Raw genomic sequence first — 13,773 nt, forward strand, 5'->3', positions numbered from 1 at the left:
GCACACACAATTAAAATCATCCATCATCATTTCCTCTGTGTTTAGGTGGCGCTCAACTGACTCGAAAAATATTTTGGGTTCACCCTCCTTATTTGGAGCGTATAAACAAATGACTCTAAACTTGTTACTTTGCAGTATAAAGTCACGCACTATTAGACGGCCACTGCCACAAGTATAAACACTTTCAATGGTTGCTTCCAAAGACTTCTTAACAAAAAGGCCACAGCCACCCGCTGTGCCAGTAGCGTGCGAAATGCACACGTTATAATGTGCTCTGAAAGGTTCCACCATGCGGTTTGTTGCTTCCTCACTTTCAACTTTTGTCTCTTGAATAGCAATGACGTCGAGGTTGTTCTCCATGAAAAGCAGACTTAGTTGATATTGCCTTCTCCGAGTGGACAAGCCGCGCACATTCAGCGTGGCCACATGCTAACTTCTTTCTATGTTCACTGCCATTTTTGTTCTCAAGGAGCTCCCGAACCGCATGGTGTTACCTTCGACTTTGGAGCCCCCGATCAAAATCTCATTTTCTCCCCCTTGCACAGTCTTTTGCAGCCTACAGTTCTTAGACACGGCGTTTTAGAGCGCAGCTCTTTGGCGTCCGTTCCTGGGTTTCGCGTCGGCGTCGTCGTCGGCCTCGTAACCAGCTCCGCCCCCCTTTCATCCCCCAGCGCTAGCAGCGACCGACTGATACCGCTGGATGCTGCTGACGCCGCTAGAGAGTCAAGATAACGTGACTGCATAGAACACCGTCGCCGCCATGCAGAAAGAGGAGGGGAGGGTCCCCCCCCCCCCTGTTCCTGTGTGGCGGATAGGGTGCTCTTCAGTTGCCGACGCGCCGGTTATTTCACGTAGGCCCCGGCACGTCGACGAATACGTGACCACCTTCCTAGGCTAGACCTGGTTCTTGGCGCTGCGGAAGCGAGGGTATCATATTGTTTGCATCGGCATGGGCGGCGTTGTCCCTGAAACCAACTCCGCAGCTGGGGTTGACTCACTATCGGCGTCAGCAGCATCAGTCAGTCGCTGCTATCTCTTCCCTCCTTCCTTTATCGCGTTGTCCGCTTGCTGCGCGCGCTTCTGCCCCCATCGTTTGCCGCTGGGTGTACACGCCGCCCCCCTCCCCCTTCTTCCTGCGAGTCTCCGGTTGTCAAAGCGCCGGCTCGAACTTAATTCCTTTCTTCGCTCCTCCTCCAATGCAACCCCTGTGCGGTGGCAATCAGAGAGCCAGATCGGTGACGGCGGATCTGTATATGTGCACCGCCCGAGCCGAAATTGCCGCTGCCGTTCGCCACTGCGAAATTATCTGCCAGTTCTTTCTGAGCCATGAGCGAGACGACCGGTGGAAGTCCTCCGTCTGCTGCTGCTGCTAAACGAGCTGCCAGAGCAGAGGCCCAGCGCCGTCGCCGCCAGAATCCAGAGCAGTAAGCGAGGCTAAAGCAGAAGCTCATCGCCGCCGTCGAGAAGACCCTGCCGTTCGCACCGCCGAAGCGGAGGCTCATCGCCACCGTCGAGAGCAACCAGGTGTAAGCGAGGCTGAAGCAGAAGCTCATCGCCGCCGTCGAGAAGGGAGTCTTTGTTAAAGGAATACGTGTAATAAAAAAATTCTGTGATAGCGCATACATGTGTTGCTCGATTTCTTTGCCTCAATCTATCGAAAATGTGAAACAGCTTATTTGCTGCGCTCAAATTTCGCATTAGGAAGTACCGTAATCGTCGGTAATTTTTTTAAATCGCCGCGAGAAGCTATCCCCGCCTTAGCCATCGTACCCTCGTTGGCGGCTCCAACACTCACTTGGCTGGGGATCACGTCGGTGGCAGCACCGACGGTTTCCGCTCGGGTCTCGGCTCGGGCGGAATTTTGGGTGCTACTCTCAAGGATGGCCTTCGGTTGGGCAGAGCTTTCACTGGTGGCTCCTCGTTGGCTTCGTTTCCTTTGCCGTGCACATCGTTGCTGCTGTCGGCGTGAAGTCGTTTCGTTGCTGTAGGCATGGTTGACATCACGACGTCTTCACTTCCCTGAGTTTTCCCAGGCGATGCACAAGTAGCTTCGCTCCTATTTCCACCATTCTCGTCCACAGCGTTTTCCGTCGCAGGAGAAGCTTCCGATATACTCTTTGTTTGCGCGTTAACTGGTCCTTCTGTTTCAGGAGCAAGTGCGGCATCCTTGTCTGCAGTGGGGGCACGCTCCCTCCACCAGCTGCTTCTTCTGCGTCTACTTGGTCCATGAGATGTTCTGCCTGGACTTCGTTGCCCGCTCTGATACCTGTTACATTGGCATACGACTTAGAGCACATAGCTTCTTCATGGCCGTATCGCTTGCACATGGCACAGCGAGGCACTTTACACTCCCTCCTGATGTGCCCTCGGCTATTGCATCTCAGACATAACGGCGGGCGGCCCGGTGCGACTAGTAGTGCCGTACTTCCAGAAATGCGTATTTGGTGAGGCAAGTCCTCCAGTGTCACACCGGGCTTTATCTTGAGGCCTACAGTGCGGGTAGAGGAACCTTTGTCTGCCATACCCTGAACGCACCAGCACTCCCGAGACAGGTCAGTTACTTTGCCGTATGGGGATAGTGCGACACGAATATCTTCGTCCGGACGTTATGAAGCACCCAGTAGAGCTTCAGCCGAGCATCCTGGTTCGCCGGGTCGATAACAAGGCACCGTTTTCCTTTCACTTGAACGTGGCTAGCTTCCAAAATTTTTCTTGTCGCTTCTGGGCTGTTAAAGGTGACCGCCCATCCATGGTTCATCTGGAACGCCCCCAAAGCTAGCACCTCAGGGAGCATTCTGAGACGGACCAGCGTGTCGCGAAAGTCTTCCACACGAAAAGGCTTGGCTTTCAAACCGCCGTGAAGAAAGACGGCATTCAAAACGCACGCACCTGTTGGCAATTGCGGCAGCACAACTTGATAATCCTGGGCATCACCAGCAAAAAACCTGTTTCCGCGGCCCTCACGGGCCGCTGACACCGCTCCGCCGGAGCTCATGATAACACGACCGTCACGCTCGGTGGCCGGAAGTGGAATCCGCTCTACCTCTGAGCTACACCCCCATTTTTTTTTATTTTCGCTTAATTTATTATCACATTTTACACAAAGAACATACCCCCCCCCCCCCCCACACACACACACACACACACACACACACACACACACACACACACACACACACACACACACACGCACACGCACACGCACACGCACACGCACACGCACACGCACACACACACACACACACACACACACACACACACACACACACACACACACACACACACACACACACACACACACACACACACACACACACACACACACACACACACACACACACACACACACACACACACACACACACACACACACACACACACACACACACACACACACACACACACACACACACACACACACACACACACACACACACACACACACACACACACACACACACACACACACACACACACACACACACACAGAGAATGTCGCCGAGTTTAACACCTTATATTAAAAAAATACGCGACAAACACAGAACATGGGTTAAAAAGCCACACCACCTTCACCTCAGGCGGCGTGATTCCTTAAAATGCCCTCACTTGCAACAGTGTTCTGTTCTCTGAAGCCTCTCAGCTCGTTGTAGAGCATGGGGGCACTGAAGACTGCTCTAAATGCCCCATCAGACCGCGGCATACAGAATGTGTGCATTCGTTCTAGGGTGTTTCATCTAAAATTTTACCTATTTTTTAAAAATAGGAAAATTAAGTTTTATTGTCGATTCTTCTTTTAGCTGTTGTATTAAAAGTAGAGAAAAATCAGGAGCACGAACGCGTACTAATTAGCTTAATAATTAACTAAGAATAACTAATTACCTTTTTCTTTATACCAGCTAGAAGCTACTTTGAAATTGCAACAGTGAGCTACCGTTGTGAGATTGCCAAATGGTATTTTAAGCGACAAGAAACGTGCATTTCTTAAGGACTGCAGCACTGGCAATTCTGGCCACTTTCGACGCACGAAAACGAAATCTAGCAAACGAAGCGCGGAATTGTACGCGCCCACAAGTGACACAGTCGTGACGTTGCTGGGCGAATCAAGCCGTCTGAAGGCGGCTGCTGCCGCTCGTGAAATACTCGTCTGGTGCTGCGTTATCACATCCAGTGGTGCGATATCTGTGCATGTACTGCTTTTCTTTTTATTTCACACTCTGGGAACCAAAACTAGTAGTAAAGAGGGAGGGCTGATTTGGCCATACCATCAGCGCTACGCCCGCCCTATGAAAAGCTTCGCCCACAATGCGTTGGTGATATCTTAAGATCCTACCAGACCATGACGCAGCTCCAGGCGCGTATTTCGCGGGCTGCAGCAGGCCTCCAGACGGCTGGTTTCTCTCGGTGACGTCACGGCTGCGTCACTCATGGGCGTGCATAAGTGCGCGCCTCGACTGCTAGGTTTCGTTTTCGTGCGTCGAAAGCGGCCAGAATTGCCAGCGCTGCAGTCCTTAAGAAATGCGCGTTTCTTGTCGTTTAAAATACTATTTGGCATTCTCACACCGGTAGCTCACTGTTGCAATTTGAAAGCAGCTCCTAGCTGGTATAAATAAAAAGTTAATTAGGTAATCTTAGTTAATTATTAAGCTAATTAGTACCCTTTAAGGCTCCTGATTTTTCTCTACTCTTAATACAAGAGCTAAAAGAAGAATCTACTATAAAACTAAATTTTCTTATTTTTAAAAAATTGGTAAAATATTAGATGAAACACTAAACAAGTCTATAATCTTATTCCGAAGATGAAGGGGAGGGTAGAAGCATTGGTACAACTAACTCAGACATTTAAGCGCGGCGGAGTCTGGGTTAATCACCTGTGTGTAAATGGAAGGAACGAAAATAAAAACAAATATGTTCGACTACTTGGAGGTGCCGGGGATTGAACCCGGGGCCTTTCACATGCAAAGCGAACGCTCTACCTCTGAGCTACACCCCCAATGTTTTTCAATATTGCCTAATTTATTATCACATTTAAACAAAAAGAACATTACCACACACACTCACACACACACACACACACACACACACACACACACACACACACACACACACACACACACACACACACACACACACACACACACACACACACACACACACACACACACACACACACACACACACACACACACACACACACACACACACACACACACACACACACACACACACACACACACACACACACACACACACACACACACACACACACACACACACACACACACACACACACACACACACACACACACACACACACACACACACACACACACACACACACACACACACACACACACACACACACACACACACACACACACACACACACACAGAGAGAATGTCGCCGAGTTTAACACCTTATATTAAAAAAATACGCGACAAACACAGAACATGGGTTAAAAAGCCACACCACCTTCACCTCAGGCGGCGTGATTCCTTAAAATGCCCTCACTTGCAACAGTGTTCTGTTCTCTGAAGCCTCTCAGCTCGTTGTAGAGCATGGGGGCACTGAAGACTGCTCTAAATGCCCCATCAGACCGCGGCGTACAGAATGTGTGCATTCGTTCTAGGGTGTTTCATCTAAAATTTTACCTATTTTTTAAAAATAGGAAAATTAAGTTTTATTGTCGATTCTTCTTTTAGCTGTTGTATTAAAAGTAGAGAAAAATCAGGAGCACGAACGCGTACTAATTAGCATAATAATTAACTAAGAATAACTAATTACCTTTTTCTTTATACCAGCTAGAAGCTACTTTCAAATTGCAACAGTGAGCTACCGTTGTGAGATTGCCAAATGGTATTTTAAACGACAAGAAACGTGCATTTCTTAAGGACTGCAGCACTGGCAATTCTGGCCACTTTCGACGCACGAAAACGAAATGTAGCAAACGAAGCGCGGAATTGTACACGCCCACAAGTGACACAGTCGTGACGTCGCCGGGCGAATCAAGCCGTCTGAAGGCGGCTGCTGCCGCTCGTGAAATACTCGTCTGGTGCTGCGTTATCACATCCAGTGGTGCGATATCTGTGCATGTACTGCTTTTCTTTTTATTTCACACTCTGGGAACCAAAACTTGTAGTCAAGAGGGAGGGCTGATTTGGCCATACCATCAGCGCTACGCCCGCCCTATGAAAAGCTTCGCCCGCAATGCGTTGGTGATATCTTAAGATCCTACCAGACCATGACGCAGCTCCAGGCGCGTATTTCGCGGGCTGCAGCGGCCGCCTCCAGACGGCTGGTTTCTCTCGGTGACGTCACGGCTGCGTCACTCATGGGCGTGCATAAGTGCGTGCCTCGACTGCTAGGTTTCGTTTTCGTGCGTCGAAAGCGGCCAGAATTGCCAGCGCTGCAGTCCTTAAGAAATGCGCGTTTCTTGTCGTTTAAAATACTATTTGGCATTCTCACACCGGTAGCTCACTGTTGCAATTTGAAAGCAGCTCCTAGCTGGTATAAATAAAAAGTTAATTAGGTAATCTTAGTTAATTATTAAGCTAATTAGTACCCTTTAAGGCTCCTGATTTTTCTCTACTCTAAATACAAGAGCTAAAAGAAGAATCTACAATAAAACTAAATTTTCTTATTTTTAAAAAATTGGTAAAATCTTAGATGAAACACTAAACAAGTCTATAATCTGATTCCGAAGATGAAGGGGAGGGTAGAAGCATTGGTACAACTAACTCAGACATTTAAGCGCGGAGGAGTCTGGGTTAATCACCTGTGTGTAAATGGAAGGAACGAAAATAAAAACAAAAATGTTCGACTACTTGGAGGTGCCGGGGATTGAACCCGGGGCCTTTCACATGCAAAGCGAACGCTCGACCTCTGAGCTACACCCCCAATGTTTTTCAATATTGCCTAATTTATTATCACATTTAAACACAAAGAACATTACCACACACACTCACACACACACGCACACACACACACACACGCACACACACGCACACACACACACACACACACTAAGAATAACTAAGAATAACTAATTACCTTTTTCTTTATACCAGCTAGAAGCTACTTTCAAATTGCAACAGTGAGCTACCGTTGTGAGATTGCCAAATGGTATTTTAAACGACAAGAAACGTGCATTTCTTAAGGACTGCAGCACTGGCAATTCTGGCCACTTTCGACGCACGAAAACGAAATCTAGCAAACGAAGCGCGGAATTGTATGCGCCCACAAGTGACACAGTCGGACGTCGCCGGGCGAATCAAGCCGTCTGAAGGCGGCTGCTGCCGCTCGTGAAATACTCGTCTGGTGCTGCGTTATCACATCCAGTGGTGCGATATCTGTGCATGTACTGCTTTTCTTTTTATTTCACACTCTGGGAACCAAAACTTGTAGTCAAGAGGGAGGGCTGATTTGGCCATACCATCAGCGCTACGCCCGCCCTATGAAAAGCTTCGCCCGCAATGCGTTGGTGATATCTTAAGATCCTACCAGACCATGACGCAGCTCCAGGCGCGTATTTCGCGGGCTGCAGCGGCCGCCTCCAGACGGCTGGTTTCTCACGGTGACGTCACGGCTGCGTCACTCATGGGCGTGCATAAGTGCGCGCCTCGACTGCTAGGTTTCGTTTTCGTGCGTCGAAAGCGGCCAGAATTGCCAGCGCTGCAGTCCTTAAGAAATGCGCGTTTCTTGTCGTTTAAAATACTATTTGGCATTCTCACACCGGTAGCTCACTGTTGCAATTTGAAAGCAGCTCCTAGCTGGTATAAATAAAAAGTTAATTAGGTAATCTTAGTTAATTATTAAGCTAATTAGTACCCTTTAAGGCTCCTGATTTTTCTCTACTCTTAATACAAGAGCTAAAAGAAGAATCTACAATAAAACTAAATTTTCTTATTTTTAAAAAATTGGTAAAATATTAGATGAAACACTAAACAAGTCTATAATCTGATTCCGAAGATGAAGGGGAGGGTAGAAGCATTGGTACAACTAACTCAGACATTTAAGCGCGGCGGAGTCTGGGTTAATCACCTGTGTGTAAATGGAAGGAACGAAAATAAAAACAAAAATGTTCGACTACTTGGAGGTGCCGGGGATTGAACCCGGGGCCTTTCACATGCAAAGCGAACGCTCTACCTCTGAGCTACACCCCGAATGTTTTTCAATATTGCCTAATTTATTATCACATTTAAACACAAAGAACATTACCACACACACGCACACACACACACACACACACACACACACACACACACACACACACACACACACACACACACACACACACACACACACACACACACACACACACACACACACACACACACACACACACACACACACACACACACACACACACACACACACACACACACACACACACACACACACACACACACACACACACACACACACACACACACACACACACACACACACACACACACACACACACACACACACACACACACACACACACACACACACACACACACACACACACACACACACACACACACACACACACACACACACACACACACACACACACACACACACACACACACACACACACACACACACACACACACACACACACACACACACACACACACACACACACACACACACACACACACACACACACACACACACACACACACACACACACACACACACACACACACACACACACACACACACACACACACACACACACACACACACACACACACACACACACACACACACACACACACACACACACACACACACACACACACACACACACACACACACACACACACACACACACACACACACACACACACACACACACACACACACACACACACACACACACACACACACACACACACACACACACACACACACACACACACACACACACACAGAGAATGTCGCCGAGTTTAACACCTTATATTAAAAAAATACGCGACAAACACAGAACATGGGTTAAAAAGCCACACCACCTTCACCTCAGGCGGCGTGATTCCTTAAAATGCCCTCACTTGCAACAGTGTTCTGTTCTCTGAAGCCTCTCAGCTCGTTGTAGAGCATGGGGGCACTGAAGACTGCTCTAAATGCCCCATCAGACCGCGGCGTACAGAATGTGTGCATTCGTTCTAGGGTGTTTCATCTAAAATTTTACCTATTTTTTAAAAATTGGAAAATTAAGTTTTATTGTCGATTCTTCTTTTAGCTGTTGTATTAAAAGTAGAGAAAAATCAGGAGCACAAAAGCGTACTAATTAGCTTAATAATTAACTAAGAATAACTAATTACCTTTTTCTTTATACCAGCTAGAAGCTACTTTCAAATTGCAACAGTGAGCTACCGTTGTGAGATTGCCAAATGGTATTTTAAACGACAAGAAACGTGCATTTCTTAAGGACTGCAGCACTGGCAATTCTGGCCACTTTCGACGCACGAAAACGAAATCTAGCAAACGAAGCGCGGAATTGTATGCGCCCACAAGTGACACAGTCGGACGTCGCCGGGCGAATCAAGCCGTCTGAAGGCGGCTGCTGCCGCTCGTGAAATACTCGTCTGGTGCTGCGTTATCACATCCAGTGGTGCGATATCTGTGCATGTACTGCTTTTCTTTTTATTTCACACTCTGGGAACCAAAACTTGTAGTCAAGAGGGAGGGCTGATTTGGCCATACCATCAGCGCTACGCCCGCCCTATGAAAAGCTTCGCCCGCAATGCGTTGGTGATATCTTAAGATCCTACCAGACCATGACGCAGCTCCAGGCGCGTATTTCGCGGGCTGCAGCGGCCGCCTCCAGACGGCTGGTTTCTCTCGGTGACGTCACGGCTGCGTCACTCATGGGCGTGCATAAGTGCGCGCCTCGACTGCTAGGTTTCGTTTTCGTGCGTCGAAAGCGGCCAGAATTGCCAGCGCTGCAGTCCTTAAGAAATGCGCGTTTCTTGTCGTTTAAAATACTATTTGGCATTCTCACACCGGTAGCTCACTGTTGCAATTTGAAAGCAGCTCCTAGCTGGTATAAATAAAAAGTTAATTAGGTAATCTTAGTTAATTATTAAGCTAATTAGTACCCTTTAAGGCTCCTGATTTTTCTCTACTCTTAATACAAGAGCTAAAAGAAGAATCTACAATAAAACTAAATTTTCTTATTTTTAAAAAATTGGTAAAATATTAGATGAAACACTAAACAAGTCTATAATCTGATTCCGAAGATGAAGGGGAGGGTAGAAGCATTGGTACAACTAACTCAGACATTTAAGCGCGGCGGAGTCTGGGTTAATCACCTGTGTGTAAATGGAAGGAACGAAAATAAAAACAAAAATGTTCGACTACTTGGAGGTGCCGGGGATTGAACCCGGGGCCTTTCACATGCAAAGCGAACGCTCTACCTCTGAGCTACACCCCGAATGTTTTTCAATATTGCCTAATTTATTATCACATTTAAACACAAAGAACATTACCACACACACGCACACACACACACACACACTCACACACACACACACACACACACACACACACACACACACACACACACACACACACACACACACACACACACACACACACACACACACACACACACACACACACACACACACACACACACACACACACACACACACACACACACACACACACACACACACACACACACACACACACACACACACACACACACACACACACACACACACACACACACACACACACACACACACACACACACACACACACACACACACACACACACACACACACACACACACACACACACACACACACACACACACACACACACACACACACACACACACACACACACACACACACACACACACACACACACACACACACACACACACACACACACACACACACACACACACACACACACACACACACACACACACACACACACACACACACACACACACACACACACACACACACACACACACACACACACACACACACACACACACACACACACACACACACACACACACACACACACACACACACACACACACACACACACACACACACACACACACACACACACACACACACACACACACACACACACACACACACACACACACACACACACACACACACACACACACACACACACACACACACACACACACACACACACACACACACACACACACACACACACACACACACACACACACACACACACACACAGAGAATGTCGCCGAGTTTAACACCTTATATTAAAAAAATACGCGACAAACACAGAACATGGGTTAAAAAGCCACACCACCTTCACCTCAGGCGGCGTGATTCCTTAAAATGCCCTCACTTGCAACAGTGTTCTGTTCTCTGAAGCCTCTCAGCTCGTTGTAGAGCATGGGGGCACTGAAGACTGCTCTAAATGCCCCATCAGACCGCGGCGTACAGAATGTGTGCATTCGTTCTAGGGTGTTTCATCTAAAATTTTACCTATTTTTTAAAAATTGGAAAATTAAGTTTTATTGTCGATTCTTCTTTTAGCTGTTGTATTAAAAGTAGAGAAAAATCAGGAGCACAAAAGCGTACTAATTAGCTTAAAAAATAACTAAGAATAACTAATTACCTTTTTCTTTATACCAGCTAGAAGCTACTTTCAAATTGCAACAGTGAGCTACCGTTGTGAGATTGCCACATGGTATTTTAAACGACAAGAAACGTGCATTTCTTAAGGACTGCAGCACTGGCAATTCTGGCCACTTTCGACGCATGAAAACGAAATCTAGCAAACGAAGCGCGGAATTGTACGCGCCCACAAGTGACACAGTCGTGACGTCGCCGGGCGAATCAAGCCGTCTGAGGGCGGCTGCTGCCGCTCGTGAAATACTCGTCTGGTGCTGCGTTATCACATCCAGTGGTGCGATATCTGTGCATGTACTGCTTTTCTTTTTATTTCACACTCTGGGAACCAAAACTTGTAGTCAAGAGGGAGGGCTGATTTGGCCATACCATCAGCGCTACGCCCGCCCTATGAAAAGCTTCGCCCGCAATGCGTTGGTGATATCTTAAGATCCTACCAGACCATGACGCAGCTCCAGGCGCGTATTTCGCGGGCTGCAGCGGCCGCCTCCAGACGGCTGGTTTCTCTCGGTGACGTCACGGCTGCGTCACTCATGGGCGTGCATAAGTGCGCGCCTCGACTGCTAGGTTTCGTTTTCGTGCGTCGAAAGCGGCCAGAATTGCCAGCGCTGCAGTCCTTAAGAAATGCGCGTTTCTTGTCGTTTAAAATACTATTTGGCATTCTCACACCGGTAGCTCACTGTTGCAATTTGAAAGCAGCTCCTAGCTGGTATAAATAAAAAGTTAATTAGGTAATCTTAGTTAATTATTAAGCTAATTAGTACCCTTTAAGGCTCCTGATTTTTCTCTACTCTTAATACAAGAGCTAAAAGAAGAATCTACAATAAAACTAAATTTTCTTATTTTTAAAAAATTGGTAAAATCTTAGATGAAACACTAAACAAGTCTATAATCTGATTCCGAAGATGAAGGGGAGGGTAGAAGCATTGGTACAACTAACTCAGACATTTAAGCGCGGCGGAGTCTGGGTTAATCACCTGTGTGTAAACGGAAGGAACGAAAATAAAAACAAAAATGTTCGACTACTTGGAGGTGCCGGGGATTGAACCCGGGGCCTTTCACATGCAAAGCGAACGCTCTACCTCTGAGCTACACCCCCAATGTTTTTCAATATTGCCTAATTTATTATCACATTTAAACACAAAGAACATTACCACACACACTCACACACACACACATACACGCACACACACACGCACGCACACACACACACACGCGCACACACACACACACACACACACACACACACACACACACACACACACACACACACACACACACACACACACACACACACACACACACACACACACACACACACACACACACACACACACACACACACACACACACACACACACACACACACACACACACACACACACACACACACACACACACACACACACACACACACACACACACACACACACACACACACACACACACACACACACACACACACACACACACACACACACACACACACACACACACACACACACACACACACACACACACACACACACACACACACACACACACACACACACACACACACACACACACACACACACACACACACACACACACACACACACACACACACACACACACACACACACACACACACACACACACACACACACACACACACACACACACACACACACACACACACACACACACACACACACACACACACACACACACACACACACACACACACACACACACACACACACACACACACACACACACACACACACACACACACACACACACACACAGAGAGAATGTCGCCGAGTTTAACACCTTATATTAAAAAAATACGCGACAAACACAGAACATGGGTTAAAAAGCCACACCACCTTCACCTCAGGCGGCGTGATTCCTTAAAATGCCCTCACTTGCAACAGTGTTCTGTTCTCTGAAGCCTCTCAGCTCGTTGTAGAGCATGGGGACACTGAAGACTGCTCTAAATGCCCCATCAGACCGCGGCGTACAGAATGTGTGCATTCGTTCTAGGGTGTTTCATCTAAAATTTTACCTATTTTTTAAAAATAGGAAAATTAAGTTTTATTGTCGATTCTTCTTTTAGCTGTTGTATTAAAAGTAGAGAAAAATCAGGAGCA

General features: G+C 47.3%; 3 non-coding genes and 1 pseudogene across 3 annotated transcripts; all 4 read right to left on the reverse strand.

Moving 5' to 3' along the window:
- Window positions 1-1,806: 1,806 nt before the first annotated feature.
- Window positions 1,807-2,995, reverse strand: LOC146171760 (uncharacterized; annotated as a pseudogene).
- A 1,923-nt stretch (window positions 2,996-4,918) lies between these two features.
- Window positions 4,919-4,990, reverse strand: TRNAA-UGC (transfer RNA alanine (anticodon UGC)). Its single transcript has one exon. It is a non-coding gene; the product is annotated as a tRNA-Ala (tRNA).
- A 1,833-nt stretch (window positions 4,991-6,823) lies between these two features.
- Window positions 6,824-6,895, reverse strand: TRNAA-UGC (transfer RNA alanine (anticodon UGC)). The gene has a single exon. It is a non-coding gene; the product is annotated as a tRNA-Ala (tRNA).
- Window positions 6,896-12,665: 5,770 nt separating this feature from the next.
- TRNAA-UGC (transfer RNA alanine (anticodon UGC)) lies at window positions 12,666-12,737 on the reverse strand. The gene has a single exon. It is a non-coding gene; the product is annotated as a tRNA-Ala (tRNA).
- Window positions 12,738-13,773: the final 1,036 nt, after the last annotated feature.

The sequence above is a fragment of the Amblyomma maculatum genome, unplaced genomic scaffold, assembly GCF_055883805.1.
Source record: "Amblyomma maculatum isolate TAMU_Amacu unplaced genomic scaffold, ASM5588380v1 scaffold_18, whole genome shotgun sequence".
Classification (NCBI taxonomy): domain Eukaryota; kingdom Metazoa; phylum Arthropoda; class Arachnida; order Ixodida; family Ixodidae; genus Amblyomma; species Amblyomma maculatum.